General features: G+C 37.1%; 1 protein-coding gene across 1 annotated transcript in view; it reads right to left on the bottom strand.

Moving 5' to 3' along the window:
• LEPR (leptin receptor) overlaps positions 1-15,740 on the bottom strand; it is a 73,653-nt gene extending 57,913 nt beyond the window's left edge. Inside the window, exon 1 of the mRNA XM_070746088.1 lies at positions 15,710-15,740. The gene's annotated coding sequence lies outside the window, so the exon portion shown is untranslated. The remainder of the gene's footprint in view (positions 1-15,709) is intronic.
• Positions 15,741-16,135: the final 395 nt, after the last annotated feature.

Raw genomic sequence — 16,135 nt, 5'->3', positions numbered from 1 at the left:
GTCATAAGTCGTAATGGTTATAAAGTGGATCACCAAATGGAGTCCTTGCAAATGTTACACCACTAGCCATTGCAGGCTCTAGGCAGGGCAATGCTTATCTCCATTTCAATGCCATTGAGCCAGCGCTGTCCAAAGATATTTCTATGGTCATGTGACCAGCATGTCATGGAGTGCCATTACCTGCTCACCGAATGGTACCTATTTATCTACCCTTATTTGCATGCTTTCAACCTGCTAGATTGACAGGAGCTGAGGGAAGGATGAGAGCTCAGCCCATCACCTGGAACTCAGTTCTCAAACATGGGCTGCTGACTTTTAACACTGGCTTGGTCACAGGGGTGAAATGCTGGTTTGCTCATGCCTGTTGGTCATCCGAGAGCCAGTTTCAAAGGCAACATGAGGCTCCACTCACCTACCCGGATGCTTCTATTGGGTTCTTTTACCCTCTGCGCATGCATAAAGTGTTCCTTAGTCAGGCATCTGAGCACATGGACAGAGCCTCATGCTGCCTTCACAACCGGCTCTCCAATGACCGACAGGCACGAGCAAACTGGGAGCATTTAGCCTCTGCTTGGTTATGGTATGATTAATCCAATTTTATGAGCTTTTTCATTAAACAAATCACTATGGTCATTATACCAATCCATGGTACTTAAGCAAACCCATTCTTCACTATGAGGTGTATAAGTCCAAGTGCTATTGCTAAAAACATCTTAAATCATGCACATATGATTGCACGATGGAGCATATGGCTTTGTTTGTTTGTTTGTTTGTATTTGTATGCCGCCCAACTCCCAAGGGACTCTGGGAAGCTCACAACCAAAGAATAAAACATATAACGTAACATTAAAAACCCTTAAAACTATTGTTTTGTTTTGCTTTGCTTTGCTTTGCTTTGCTTTGCTTTGCTTTGCTTTGCTTTGCTTTGCTTTGCTTTGCTTTGCTTTGCTTTGCTTTGCTTTGCTTTGCTTTGCTTTGCTTTGCTTTGCTTTGCTTTGCTTTGCTGTATTGTATTGTATTGTATTGTGTTGTTTATGTATCTATTTATCCATACATACATACATACATACATACATACATACATCCCAAGGACTCTGACCGGCTCACAACCAAAGAATAAAACATACAGTGGAACATTAAAACCCCTTAAAAGCAATTTAAAACTATTTAAAACCAACAATTATAAACAATTAAAACAGTTAAAAAACATACATGTCATTAATAGCTGGATCCCAATGGCATACCATCAGATCAACGGCCCCAGGCCTGCTAGAAAAGCCAGGTCTTTACAGCTTTCCAGAAGGCCAGTAGGGTGGGGGTAGTCTGGATCTTAGGAGGTAGCTGGTTCCAAAGAGTTGGAGCAGCCACAGAAAAGCCCCCCCCCCATGGGACCGCCATCCGACACTGTTTAGCTGACAGGACTCATGGGCCCTTATCGGTCGCTGGGAGCTATGTGGTAGAAGGCCACAGAAATCAGCATTATTTATCATATGCCCCAAATGCAGTCATATAGCTGCAGCAGGCCTCTTGCCATCAGAACTTTTGAGCCATCTCATAAGTAGATTTGGGGAGAATCCATGGTAAGTCCAGGACTACCTATATCTGCAATTGGCATAAATATAATAGGAAATACATAGCATCTAAACCTGAATCCAAATTGACAAAATGTTCTTTGTTTAACAGGAAGTTTTTCATTGTAATTTCAGAAAAAAAATTGATGTTGTTATAAATGTTTTTAGACTCCTTGATATAAGACTGTGTGTGTGTGTGTGTGTGTGTGCGTGTGTGTGTAGGTGTGTATTCATTTGTTTTTATAATTGAAGTAACTTTTTCTCTCTTCAGAGAAATCTGATCTTATGAAAGGCATTTTATTTGTTTCCCCCAACAGAGCCATAAGGCTTTTTAATTTACAATTCAGTTATTGAGACTTGAAACAAAAGGATATCAACATTTTAAACCTTTAAAAAATTAAATTCAGAACAAAGCTATAAAATGTCACCAAATAAATATTACAAAATGAAAAAGACTTTGATGATTTGAATGAATTTTTAACAGGTTGCTGTGGTTTAATGTGTCATGAGTTATCGTTGTCTTGAATCCCTAATACTTTGAGAAAAGCAAAAATAAAATTTACTTCCAAGTAATTCGCATTTTAATTTGCAAAAATGAATATATTTTGGAGGTTATTAGTACATGAAAACAAAATAACTTACTAATTCCTATATGTCGTTTCATATTACAAACAAGATAAAATGATTGCAAGATAAAAAGATTTACCAGTAGAGTAAAATCTAATCCTGTATTTTACACCAATAACAATTGGGAAGGTTAATACTATTACATGTTTAAGTTGATCTCCCATAATCAAGACAAAAACTAGTTAAACTATGACCACGTTTGTTTAAAAAAATTATTCTAACAGTGGTTAATTCTTCTTTGAGTGAGGGGAATACCTTTGACTAAGTTTAGAGGTCTTAGTTCACCACCTCTTCAACAAGCAATCTCCCAACATACAAATTTTTGTCCTGTTTTTTCTCTTTTGGGTGGTTAAGAAAGTATTTGTGTGACAGTTTCTGGGGAGCTTGGATGAAGTAGATAATTTGGAACTTTTCCTGTCAGGATTCAAACCAGGACAGGGGATAAAAAACCATTGGTCATACTTTTGGAATGATTTCTGAGGAGGGCACCCATCCTTGCCCTACTGGACCTCTCAACAACTTGGTATCCTTCTGGATCAGCTCATAGGATGGGAAGAGTGGCACAGTATTGTACCTGATTGTAGTAAAGTAAGCCTGGAGACTGTAGGGCAGTGATGGCGAACCTACGGCACGTGTGCCACAGGCAGCATGCGGAGCCATATCAGAGGGCATGTAGGGCGTTGCCCTACATCAGCTCTAGTGCGCATGTGCATGCTAGCTAGCTGATGTCTGGCCTTGGGAAAGGCTGTTTCGCCCTCTGGAGGCTTCAGGAAAGCTTCCCTGAAGTCCTGGAGTGCAAAAAAATTGCCCAACAGGCAAACCGGAAGTTCAGAAAAACGGAAGTTTGAAAAAACAGCACAACTGTCAAACCGGAAGTCCATTTTTCCAAACTTCCGGTTTGCCCATTTGGCCATTTTTTCACCATTTCAGGCTTCAGTGAGGCCTGTGCGCATGTGCAGGGACAGGGAGGATTGTGTACATTGCAGAGAGCAAAGCAGGGGGGCGCATGCATGGGGAGAGAGAATAGGGGTGATCACGTGTGTGCGTGCTAGCACACACACACAAGCACACTTTTGGCATGTGAACCAAAAAATATTCCCCATCACTGCTGTAGGGTATGGATGGGGAACAGTGGTCTTTCGCTGAAGCATGGCAGGACTGAATAGCTCAGAGTTTTGGCATATATCGGTACTTGTTCTAGGATTATCTTTGGTGCTGGATAGAGTGGTACTGCCTCAGATACTGTAGACCCGATGTGCAATATTGGAGTCCTCCTAAACTAGAGAAGCAGGTGAAAGTCATCGCCAGTAGAGCCTTGCGACTTGATTTTATGTGCTAGTTGGCACCTGTTCCTAAATCGGGAGGCTCTAGTTATGGTCGCTTATATACTAGTTGCCTGCAAATTGGAATATTGTAATGTAATCAACATAGGGTGAATAATGTGATCAACATCAACTGAGCCGGGGTGGCGCAGCAGGTAGAGTGCTGTACTGCACCCCACTGAAGCTGACTGTAGATCTGCAGGTCAGCAGTTCAAATCTCATCACCGGCTCAAGGTTGACTCAGCCTTCTATCCTTCCAAGGTGGGTAAAAAAAGACCCGGATTGTGGGGACAATATGCTGGCTCTGTTAAAAAGTGCTATTGCTAACATGTTGTAAGCTGCCCTGAGTCTAAGGAGAAGGGCGGCATAAAAATCAATCAATCAAACAAACAAACAAACAAACAAATAAATAAATAAAGTTGTTCTTGAAGAGTATCCAGAAGCTTCAACTGGTATGAAAGGCAGTGGTATGGGCACTCAAAGGTCAAATCAATGACCTTTGCGATTACATCACAAGCAACTGTGTCCTCTTTGCCGACGATGTAAAACTCTTCAACACCACCAATAATACAACTACTCTCCAAAAAGACCTTGACGCTGTTTCTGAGTGGTCTAACAAATGGCAACTCCAAATCTCAACTAGCAAATGCTCTGTCCTACACATTGGGAAGAAGAATCTGAACTCCAAATACGAACTGAATAATCAAATTATCACAGATAATCCCCCCTCAGTTAAAGACCTTGGTATACTAATAACAAAAGATTTAAGTGCCAAAGCCCACTGCAACAATGTAGCCAAGAAGGCTTCAAGAGTTGTAAACCTAATCCTATGTAGCTTCTGCTCTGGCAATCTCACACTACTTACCAAAGCTTACAAAACTTTTGCCAGACCCATCCTTGAATACAGCTCATCTGTTTGGAACCCATATCGCATCTCAGACATTAACACCCTTGAAAATGTCCAAAAATAATTCACCAGAAGAGCCCTTCACTCCTCCACTCGAAATAGAATACCCTATGAGACTAGACTTTCAATCCTGGGCCTAGAAAGTTTAGAACTAAGACGCCTTAAACAAGATCTAAGTATTGCCCACAAGATCATATGCTGCAACGTCCTGCCTCTCAGCGACTACTTCAGCTTCAACCACAACAACACAAGAGCACACAACAGATTTAAACTTAATATTAACCGCTCCAAACTTGACTGTAAAAAATATGACTTCAGTAACCGAGTTGTCAAAGCGTGGAACTCATTACCGGACTCCATAGTGTCATCCCCAAACCCCCAACACTTTACCCTTAGATTATCTACGGTTGACCTATCTAGATTCCTAAGAGGTCAGTAAGGGGCGAGTACAAGTGCACTAGAGTATCTTCCGTCCCCTGTCCTATTGCTCTCCTATATCTCCTATACCTTTCTTCTATTCCTATATCTCTTCTTCTATTCTTTCATTGATATGTTCTATTACTATACCTTCTTTTCTATTATTTCTTAGATATATTTTACTATGAGTATCTCCTCTATAACCTTCATCATGTATTTTACTATGTGTATATAGATATATACCCACTAAAACCCTCATTGTGTATTGGACAAAATAAATAAATAAATAAACATTTCTGCTCTGTGAGCTGTGTTGGCTATCAATTTGCTTCCAGGTGCAATTCAAGATGCTGATTTTGACCTTTACTGCTCTTCATGGCCTGGAGCCATTATCTGAGGACCTATCCCAATAGATCTGCCAGGGAGAGCATGTTGCAAATACCATCTGCAATATTTGATGCCTCCCAAGAAGAATGCCTGTTCTGCTGTAGCATTCGCCTTATGGAACATTTCCTACCTCCCAAAGTCGGGTTAGTTTCATTGATCTTTCCCTCAAGACTTGGTTTTGTCATCAAGATTTGGGGTCTCGGAGAACTGGTGACATTTTAAAATGGCTCCTTATTGTGGTTGATTTGGCTGGTATACTTACATTTATGGCTTTTATATTTTTAATAGTATTTTAATTTTTAATAATGAGTGTTCATATTTTATTATGATTGTTTGTATAATGATTATTTTTATGCTATTTTTTTATTTGGTTGTCGGACACTACCCAGAGTCATTTTTGGTGAGATGGGCAGCTATATAAATTTGATAAATTAATTAAAAGCTATACACTTTTATATTGAGTGAAAACATATGCATAATTTCCTACAATTGTACTAACCAATTATTTCAGCCAAGTTTGAATGAAATACTTGCATTCATTTTTTAAAAGCATAAAAACCAGAGCAGCACTTTCTCAGCTGGCACTACGCACAATCAAATGCAACCTTTAAAAGAGCAAGAATAGCAGTCCATTTCCAGAAAAACTACAGTATTATGTTTTCATTTATCTACAACTTATGAAATAAATATAGTAACAGATGTTAGCTAATATGGATTGGCAACATAGTAATGTGAGTATCTAAGCTATCATGAAAAACAAATCATATGTCACAGCTGTTTTTCAATATTAAATAGATAATTCTGAAACATAAAATCCTACTCTGAATACATGTGGGAGTGTGTTGCTTTATTTCTTCAGAAACTGGGAGTCACTCCAGACTTCCAAGAATTAGACTGTTCCATATTATTAACACTCTCTCTTTCTCTCTTTCTCTCTTTCTCTCTTTCTCTCTCTCTCTCTCTCCATAATAAAAAGTATTCAGAATGAGTGAAAGTCCTTTGAAAACTTTAAAACTAAAAATAATAAAAGCAAACTTGTCATAATGGAAAGGTGTACTTACTATATCTAATGCATCTTGCAAATAAATATTTTAATATTTGTCTTATTCAGACCTGGGAACCTGAAACAATGTCAGATCATATGCATCCAGAGAGGGGCAAGGGAAATAAGAAAGCAGGTATCACAACATCACAATGCAAATTCTGCTCCTTAATATTTGATTCCAACCTATATACTGTAAAAGGGCAGTAATCGCATCATGCCATCACAATGCATGTTTCATCATTTTAGTGCCATCATGGCCACCTGCAGATATTTATAGACCAAAGTACAGTACTTACAAACACTAAAAGCAAATTTACAACATGAGCAAAATGCATCATTCAGGCTGAATAGCTTCTAATTTACACCTACGCATACACATACCCTTTTTTATTTATTATATTTAGAAGGCCACTCGATTCCGTAAATATTTTGAATGATGTTCAACTTTAATAATAGTAAACTTACTACTTAGTACATAATAATATACTGTATTGTATTAATTATATATTTAAAAAACATAAGACCCCATTCAAACTAATGGAAAGAACTCTATAAGCCTTTTTTGCCATTCCAGCTGAGGGCCTGGGGGAAATGGCCATATTTTTAAGCACTAATGTTGGTGGGGGTGAACCATCTGGGTCTCTTTTGGAAGGAAAGGGTCCAGATATCAAGTGCTACAACAAAAAAGTTACAACCCTCAGTTTCAGCAGACATTGTTTAATCTATGAGAATTCAAACACATCCAATTAGTTTGATCATAGGTCAGGTAGAAATTATTGGACATAAACAGTTTGTGATTTTGTTGGTTCATGAGCCTTGAAGGACTTTATAGTTGGCACCGTTATCTTGAATTTAATTTTTGCCCAGTGTTCTGCTTCCCTCAATACTGATTGTAACTGGCCACATAATTTTTCCCTTTCATTTAAGAATACATTCTTTGCATCCTTCCATATTAAATGAAAAGTTTTAACAGTTTGTTATTCAATTAAGAATATTTCTAATTACAAACTTTTTCCTTCCCTGCCACTATTTCATATAATATTCCAGTTATTTCTGCTTTATAATGAAAACCACATATATATAAAAACTCTTGTTAGTCTCTAGAAATTTCAAGTGTCAAATTCCAATTTAATTTGATTTGCATTTCTAGTTTTGACAGATTGTTCAATGTAATGTTTTCTTATTTGGATATAATTGCAAATTATGTTCTCTATGAAAATAGAAGCAAAAGAGAAAAATACAGCTGATTACAGAATACAGGATAAGGTTCAAATCATAGATAATCAACTATGATTGAAGAGTGAGCATGATAATTATTTTCTTTGTTTTCTTTAATTTATATATGACGATATTGTAGTTATTCTAATTTTGAATATGCATCAATATTATTTTAATATTCATTACAAATCTGTATGTTTTTATTTTGGTCATGCTTATGATTAGTAAACACAACCTGCTTGTGATGATTGGAATTCTATTCATAAATAATTATTTTAAATTGCTAATTACTGAACTTTAAATTTCATGTATCAGCCTGGATTACTTCTGAAAAAACCCAATTCCAGATGATTCTGGAGATTTGGCTCTGGCAGTAAGTCTGCAAAGAAAAGTCAAAAAGTCAAGGTGACCTCATTGTATGTAAGTGCAACATCAATACCAGCATAAATGGGGTGGGAATTTAACTGCCTTGAAAGGCCCTTTGTCTTGATTTTTCAACTTCCCACAATGATGCCACTAATCACTCTTTTCTTAAGAAATAACTTAGCCAATTTACAGTATAAATTCAAACTCAACATTCACCCACTTCATCTAGTATTAGTGGAATTGCAGTGGTAAATATGAAATATTATACAATATTCCATAATAGTATGAAATACAATACTGTTAAAAATCAGCTGTATCCAATGATGTTTTAATACTATTAATTAATCAGTCAAAGGCTAGATTCCAATGTCTATTTTAGGTTTAGGAGCTTAAGCTTGCTCATTTGATTTTATTAATAACATTTGTGTTTCAACAACAGATCTTCATGCCAAATGGAAAACAGCTTTACAATTCTCTTTGTTTCCAAAATGGTTTGCTATACAGTGGATTCTATTTGAGAAATATATAATCCATTTCTCACTGGGTATGCAAAATTCTACCTATACAAAATAGTATTTTATTTGATAAAATAAATAAATGATCATACAAATATAGTGCAGGTAAGATTTAAATTTAAAACTTAAGTTTAAATTTAAGGTTTAATCCAATCTTTCTTTTATTCTCTTTAAAATTGTTTTCTAGTAATCGTTAATTGCTGCATTACAATTTTTCTCTTAGTCTCTGGAACTTGTCATCTTGATTCATTAAGCCATAATTTTATTGGTTTAATTTGTTCTTATAAACATTATAAAGAGTCAATACAAGGAAAATTTAGAGACATTTTTCTCTATGATTTTATCATTAGACTTTAGAGAACTTTCAGAAAGTGACACAGTAAAATGTAGAGTAATATACTATATACAATAATAATCAAAGAAAATGGAAATGCATTGATTTACTTCCAAATCTGTTCCTTTGCCTTAAGAAGCTGTTCAGAATTAGGTCAGCATAGATAGCAAATTTTGTCTCAGAATGTATTTATTAATAATTTATCATTATTTCATGTGATTTATATGCTGTCCCAGGGGTAGTTGTTGCTTTGTGGTTTTGGTGCCTTCAAGTCAGTGTTGACTCATGGCTGCTGCCTGGAATATTCCCTGAAGTTTTCTTGGCAAGATTTCAGAAATGATTTACCATTGCCTGCTTCCTAGGGCTCAGAGAGATTGAATGGCCACTTGGCTTCATACCTGTAATGAAATATTAGAATTCACCCAGGTTTTTTAGGCTAACATAACTGCACCAAACTGGGTCCCAGACTCAGCAATACAAATATAACATCAACTAACCCTAACTGTAACCCTAGTCACCAAAATAAGCTTGTTATGGCCATAGTTTATAAGAACATGAACCATAAAGGTGCTTATAAGTATTGATTGCCACTTTTATTAATACCCAGAAATGTACTGATGACTAAGGCAACTCTCACAATACCAGTGTTATTTATCTAAAATTATACAGCCAATCAGCAAGGGCATAGTGGAGTGTTCTCAACCTTTCTAATGCCATAACCCCTTAATACAGTTCCTCATGTTATGGTGACCCCCAACCATAAGTCTAGCGCCAATTCGCCCAACAGAGCTTTAAGCTGATTGGCAGGAAAATCAGAGGGACCCCCCACTGTAAACATCTGATTCGTCGGATTGTAAAAATATGTTCCGAGGCGCCAGAATAGAAGCTTTAATTCCTAACAGTGTGGGAAATTTGTCTTTCCCCATGGTCTTAAGGGGCCCTGTGAAATGGCCGTTCAACCTCCAAAGGGATCCCGACTCCCAGGTTGAGAACCACTGGTGTAGTGGTATCAATTTTAATTTTTTATTTTAAATCCATTTAGAATATATTTCAGTAATTCATCCATAAGGATGAAAGTAACACAGACAACTATTCACTCAATGAAGAATCTACTAATTCAAATCTGATCACCAGTTTTGTCTCAGGTAGTTCAAACCAGTCAGAAAGCTAGGTATCCAGCTTACAAGTGGCTGGGCTTTTATGCCTGTTATCATGGACCTGTCTCATTTCTTTACCAAACAAATGTATTCATTTTATAGCTAACATCTCTTAATGTGCTGAACAAATAAAGTATCATGAAATCCAAAATCCATATAAATCAGGACAAAAGCATCATCATAAAGTAGCACATAAGAAAGTAGCAACCAATTACAACTAAAACAGGAAATCACAAGAACATCTAAAACTTTCATAGATAGATACATTGTTTTAAAAGACAACATGATAACAAAAAAATAAAAATAAAAATGTACTTGACAGTAATCCCAGTGCTTCAGCATGGAAGGACATCAGTTCAAGATCTTCAGTGATAATTTCAGGGAATGGACAGAAATATAGAAGAAGAGGCATTCCTTCAAACACTCTGTCTCCAAATAATCAAGATATTTTTAATACCAATATCTTAAATTAGTTTTTAAACTATAAAGGCTGGTTGCAAATGAAGATCATATACCAGAAGCGTAAGAGAATCCTGATACTCAAATTCACTCCATTATTCAGATATCCAAATTCACTCTATTATTCATATTTTGTTCTAACTTACCGTAAGTACCCAAACCATGTTCAGCATTTGTTTCTATTCAGGTGGCATACTAAGTGGCCAAATATATTTAGTAAGCTGGTAAAAGACATACCAGATCAAATAATATTCTTGTGCTTCTAAATAATAGAAATTGATCCATGTGCATACTTGTACATAAATACCAAATATGATTCTTTTAAGAAGATTCTAATCTTTGAACATTCATTCGGATACACAAACCCCATACTAGCAGTGCCTCCATTGCCTCAATCTTCCTGTGTGATTCTTTAGTGTATTGGACATTGTCAAAGTCATTTCGACAAACAGCATTTTTACTGCCTTACCTAGTTGATAAAACTGGATTTGTTTATCAGCATACTCATGGCACTATAAGACAATCTAAGCTTTTCATGTATATTTTATGTAGCATGAAGGGTGAGTGAAATAATGAAGGTTCACATAGTATTTAAAAAAACATAGGGAGGGATCAGATGCAGTTCTACAAATATGCAGCTTGTTAAAGAGAATAGAGATAAGATGAAATCTTAAAGTTTTGACATTTTTAGCTGCCATAAAGTCTATCAGGAATTCTCCAAGTACCATCTTCTGCAAGCAGTCATCTAAGGTTAAAGAGAACAACTATACAGATGCACTGCCAAAACCCTAATTCTGGCAAGCCCTTCAAAAGAATTTGATAGATGATGGCATCAAAAGCCACTAACAGGCCCAGGAGTCCAATTCAACCAAGATCAGCCACCACCCCCTTGAGCACTTCATCTACTGGTCTGTACTGTAATTACTCGGTTTATTTTGGGTCAGAAACTGAGTGAAAAGGTTGTTTTTCTCTTTCCTCTCTGTATCCCTTGAATTTTATCCAGTAGTTTCTTTTTCTGAGTAATTGGAACGTGTTATGTTCTAATAGTCAACAACATACTGTGATATGACTGCGAGAGTTTTAAAAGCTAATCATTCATATGTTCCATGTTTCACAATGTCTACATAAAATTACCCTGCTTCGTTTTCCTGCTTATATAAGAAGCATGTGCTTTCCCCAACAACATCCCAGAAGTGAAGTATCACTCCTTTGAAACCCATTTTATTTGGCAGCAGACTGAAGTGGTGATTGCTCAAAAGAGCAAGCGTAAAAGCAATCAGGAAACATACCCTTATTTTCCGAAGTAAAATAATATGAAGAAGACTGAGTTAAGCATGCATTAATTGTTCTAAAAAGATGTATACAAGGCTCAAATACTATGTAACATCTCTGATTTTTTCTTCCATAATGAAGGCATAAATAGGTGGAATATTTAAATTAATTTAAATTAACCAACAAGGAATTTGCTAACAGCATTTGTCACAAAATTGTTTAATCAACAAAGTTGATTAAAATTAAAATATCAACTAAGATGATTAAAATTCTTCTAATGAAGAAGAATTTTACTTTCATCACATAAATATAAGGTCATACACAAACCATGGTACAATGTTAATTTACTGTTTGAAAATTATTTTAGAATTTATGATATATAAGAATAATTTTAAATGTTATTGAATAATTCTATAAACTTCTAACATTTTTCAAAACAAATGAAAAGTGGCTGCTTATTTCAAGATGTCACTTAGACTTTGATTGGAGCAGAACATATGTCATTTTAAACTAGTATTATATCTGGCTCAACTTACAAATTACAAACTTTGAAAGACATATACATTTTGTGGTTTACTAGCAACGTGAGGGGGGAAACAACTTAAAATACCCTGTACGTTATCCCTGCAAAGATGGGAGCCCTGGATCATGGAATCACATCTGCTATATTGTAATTTTTATTAAGGCATTCCCAATGTGTTACTTGCATGTTATCCAAGCAAATTTCCACATTAGACAAAGGAATTGTGTATGTGGCTTCTTTTGTCAGATAAATATTCAAAGATAACAAAATCCTGTTATGTAATGTTGCAAATTTTGTATTTGTAGTTTGTAGAACTCTTGTGCAGCAAAGTAGACCTTTTTTTAAGGTTTTCATGTGCTACATTTTTAAATGAAGTTTGGATCAGTGACTTGTAATAAAGTTTGACTGTTCTTAACACGACTTGCTTATCCATGATCCACAAGATTTAAAGATGAAAATTATTATAAAGAGACCTGCAAGAAAGCACTTAATTCCTACAGTCTTTTAACATAGTCTACTTAATGGGGTTTTCAGTGTTTTTTAAATTATTAGATTTGTTCTTACATTGTCTTTGTTATTGTTGTGAGCCGCCCCGAGTCTACGGAGAGGGGTGACACACAAATCTAATAAATAATAATAAAAAATAATTAATCAAGCTATTTTATTTTTTAAAAAATACTTGCAGAATCTCTATAAAAAATCTACATAGTGATATCTAGAACATAATCATTATTGCTGTGTTTGTATAACACAACTAGCCAACTCATTCTATTACTCCCATGAACTGGTGACATGCAATCATTGATAATTCAGTCAATTAGGAAATGGCATTTTAGGAATCCTCCCAGTCATAGCTAAAGGATTGTGAACCTGTACCTGATATATTTTCTTCCATTCAGACATAAGAAACAATCAGAGATAGATAGATTTTTATGGGATCTCTTTGGTCTCAAGAGTAGGAAGGCCTAATTAATTTCCTCATAATCATTTTTTCCAATGCCACTGAACAGAGGAAGACAGCTTTTGGATTAGTTATTAGAGTTAATTAACAAGGTCAGAACATTTGTATGAATTATAATAACTCCTGACTTGTTGAAGAATGTTCTGTGAATAGGGCCAATTACATTCAGCCAAGATAGTAAGTACCTGTAGTAATAGTCTTCCAATCAATGATACTTATATTCATATTTGTACATTTTATACATCTCTCTGTTTCTGAAGTTGCATCCAACAAAATACATAATGTAATTGCCAGATTTATGCCATAAATCATTGACATGAGTCACAGGGTTGTGCATGGCTCATTAGAAGAAGACATGTGTAAAACAGAGATCCATAAACAGGTACAATGGGCAGCCCTTTCAATTCCTTGGTTGCCTTTTTAATTCAGTTTCGTCTCAGCATTGGTGATGAATGAGCTAATTGCATCAAAAATTATTACTAAAGGCTACCGGAAAGAGGCAAACTCAGAACACAAACTTACATAGAAACATCCCAAGCAACCTCAAAATGAATAGCACTCATAAGGACCTTTCACTATTCAATTGATATTTTTTTCACCCAAAACTAATTTATTTATTTATTTATTACTTAGATTTGTATGCCGCCCCTCTCCGAAGACTATTATGTAAGTGTTCCCAAGGTGGTATCTAAAGCACCCATAAGGTGTGGATAGCTTTTTGCACTGAAGGCTATAACAGAAAGATTTTTTACTAAAGTTGCAAAGCAAAATGTCAGACTTCAGCATCATCTTCGTTCCCATGGGCCACAAATAAACCCCATAACATTAATGGGTAGCTTCTACACAGTAAATATGCCTGTCTGGAAAAGGTAAGAAGTGGCAATAGTAGCATTCTTGTAAATCAGTGATACATTTTTTTAAATGATCCTGGGGGAAAGATCAAAAGCAACATGAGAAAATATTATTTTACTGAAAGAGTAGTAGATCCTTGGAACAAACTTCCAGCAGACGTGGTAGATAAATCCACAGTAACTGAATTTAAACATGCCTGGGATAAACATATATCCATCCTAAGATAAAATACAGAAAATAGTATAAGGGCAGACTAGATGGACCATGAGGTCTTTTTCTGCTGTCAGACTTCTATGTTTCTATGTTTCTATGTTTCTAAGTACCCAGAAGGTCCCCAATTTGGGGGAGCCATGCACTGGCAATGTTGTCACAATGCAATTGTCACTCAGACAAAAGGGCTGTTTTAAATGTAACATGTTTGCAATAAATCTGAAAAAAAGTTATTTTCCTAATTAACAAACCATTCTCTCTATATATAAGCCAACTTATTCTCTGAAAACTATTCAACTGTGAGTATAGGCTTTCTTCAGCTCTGATTGACAACATAGTGAAGGATCTACAAAACTTTTGGGCTCAAATATTCAGCTCTCTGAACTGAAGTTAATTCAAAAATACTGTCACCCTTAATATTTCAAACTTCTTATGAATTCTTGCATTACACGTCCATTTGTGGGGAAATAAAGTTTGGAACAAGATGGCAAAAACAATGTAAAATCAACAGTACATTCCCATCAAGAATAATGTAGGGTTTTTTTAAAAATGTGGATCAAAAACACCCCTGTTTCAGTCACCGGTTGAGCATAAGTCAGATAAATATAGATTTATATTTACTGTCAAAGACTATTCAAGCATGATGAACTTTTAAACCTGAAGTTTAACCATGTCACACATTCAACTCTTCCTCCTTCTCACATATGCATCTAACACACACAAACAAATGCTCCAGAGACATAGGGAAAAGTTTCTAGGGAGAAAGGACAGGATTTCCAACCAAATCAACAAATCAAACAGCAACCTAGCCATCAACTTTAACAAGCCCTGCTCAGCTTTCCAAACCTCTCTCCTGCTGCCTGTCTTTCTTTCCGCAGAGAAATTTTGTTTATTTCGCCTATTTTCCCCTTCAGTCCAACTTCTAAACTTTTTTCCCCCTCAGCAAGTCAATTGCTTCTTCAAGACGAACAAGCTACGACAGAGCAGAAAGCATCCTCCCCTCATCTCCCTCCTTTTTTTCCCACCCAGAATAACAGAAAAGAGCCTGCCCTGCAAATAAAAAGGACAAGAAAATTAAAGGACAATGCCCAGGCTACCATCACAAATGTCAGATCAGAGCAAATTTATCCGGGAGGACGGTCTCCCGTAGCCCGCCATGCGCATCTCACTTGATTGATGAGGGCAGGTCGGCGAGCCTAATTCCCTCTCCAGAAGGAAGGCGTTAGTTTTAGTTTTATTTACCGCCGGTCAAAATAAAAACCCACGCGCCCACGCCCTCTTTCCTCACACGACGATTTCTTAGCCCACGAAGGGATGTCGCCTCACAATCGATTAATCAGTCTTTTTTCTCTCTTTAAAAAGGTACCCAAAGTTCGCTTCAAAGTAGTCCCTGAGGAAGAGATGCTATTGCACGACGCACGTATAAATTACAGCCCCCGTCTTTTTTTTTTACCTCACCAGAGCAACCTCTGCCCCAAAATAAACCCCTCAAAAAAACCTTTTGCAGTGGAATAAAGGAAGCAGGCTTGTGGGGGGGGGGGGGGGGGGGACCAAAACAACGCGTACCTTTCGCTGCGACTCCTCAGTTCATTTCCCCACCGCTCCTCCACAGGAGGGGGCTTTCTGAAAAAGGGAGGGAAGGCTGAGGGAAACTGAGCCCTCCTCCTCCTCCTCGCTTTCTAGTGGTTTTTTACCCCTCCCCTGTCAATGGCCACGCCGTTAAGCCACGGGGTACTGGAGCGCCCCCCCCCCACCTCACTCCCCTTTGCTTAAGTCCCCGCCGGCTTTTATCCCAGCCAGTCAGCTTAGCGACGGCGCCGTCTGCTGAGACGGCCCTGAGGGCGCGCGACTCTCAAGCGGCGGGCGGGAAAAGCGGCTGCTGCTGGGGGAGGCGGTGGCGGCGCTACCTGGGCAGTTTCCCCGCTCGCTCCTGACGGCAAAACGGGGGGGAGCCGGCCGGCTTCGGGAAGAAGAGATTTGCCTTTTGGGGGC

The sequence above is a fragment of the Erythrolamprus reginae genome, chromosome 3 (genome assembly GCF_031021105.1).
Source record: "Erythrolamprus reginae isolate rEryReg1 chromosome 3, rEryReg1.hap1, whole genome shotgun sequence".
In the NCBI taxonomy this organism is placed as follows: Eukaryota; Metazoa; Chordata; class Lepidosauria; order Squamata; family Dipsadidae; genus Erythrolamprus; species Erythrolamprus reginae.
The sequence above is the reverse complement of the archived record's forward strand: the minus strand, read 5'-3'. Positions and strand labels throughout refer to the sequence as shown.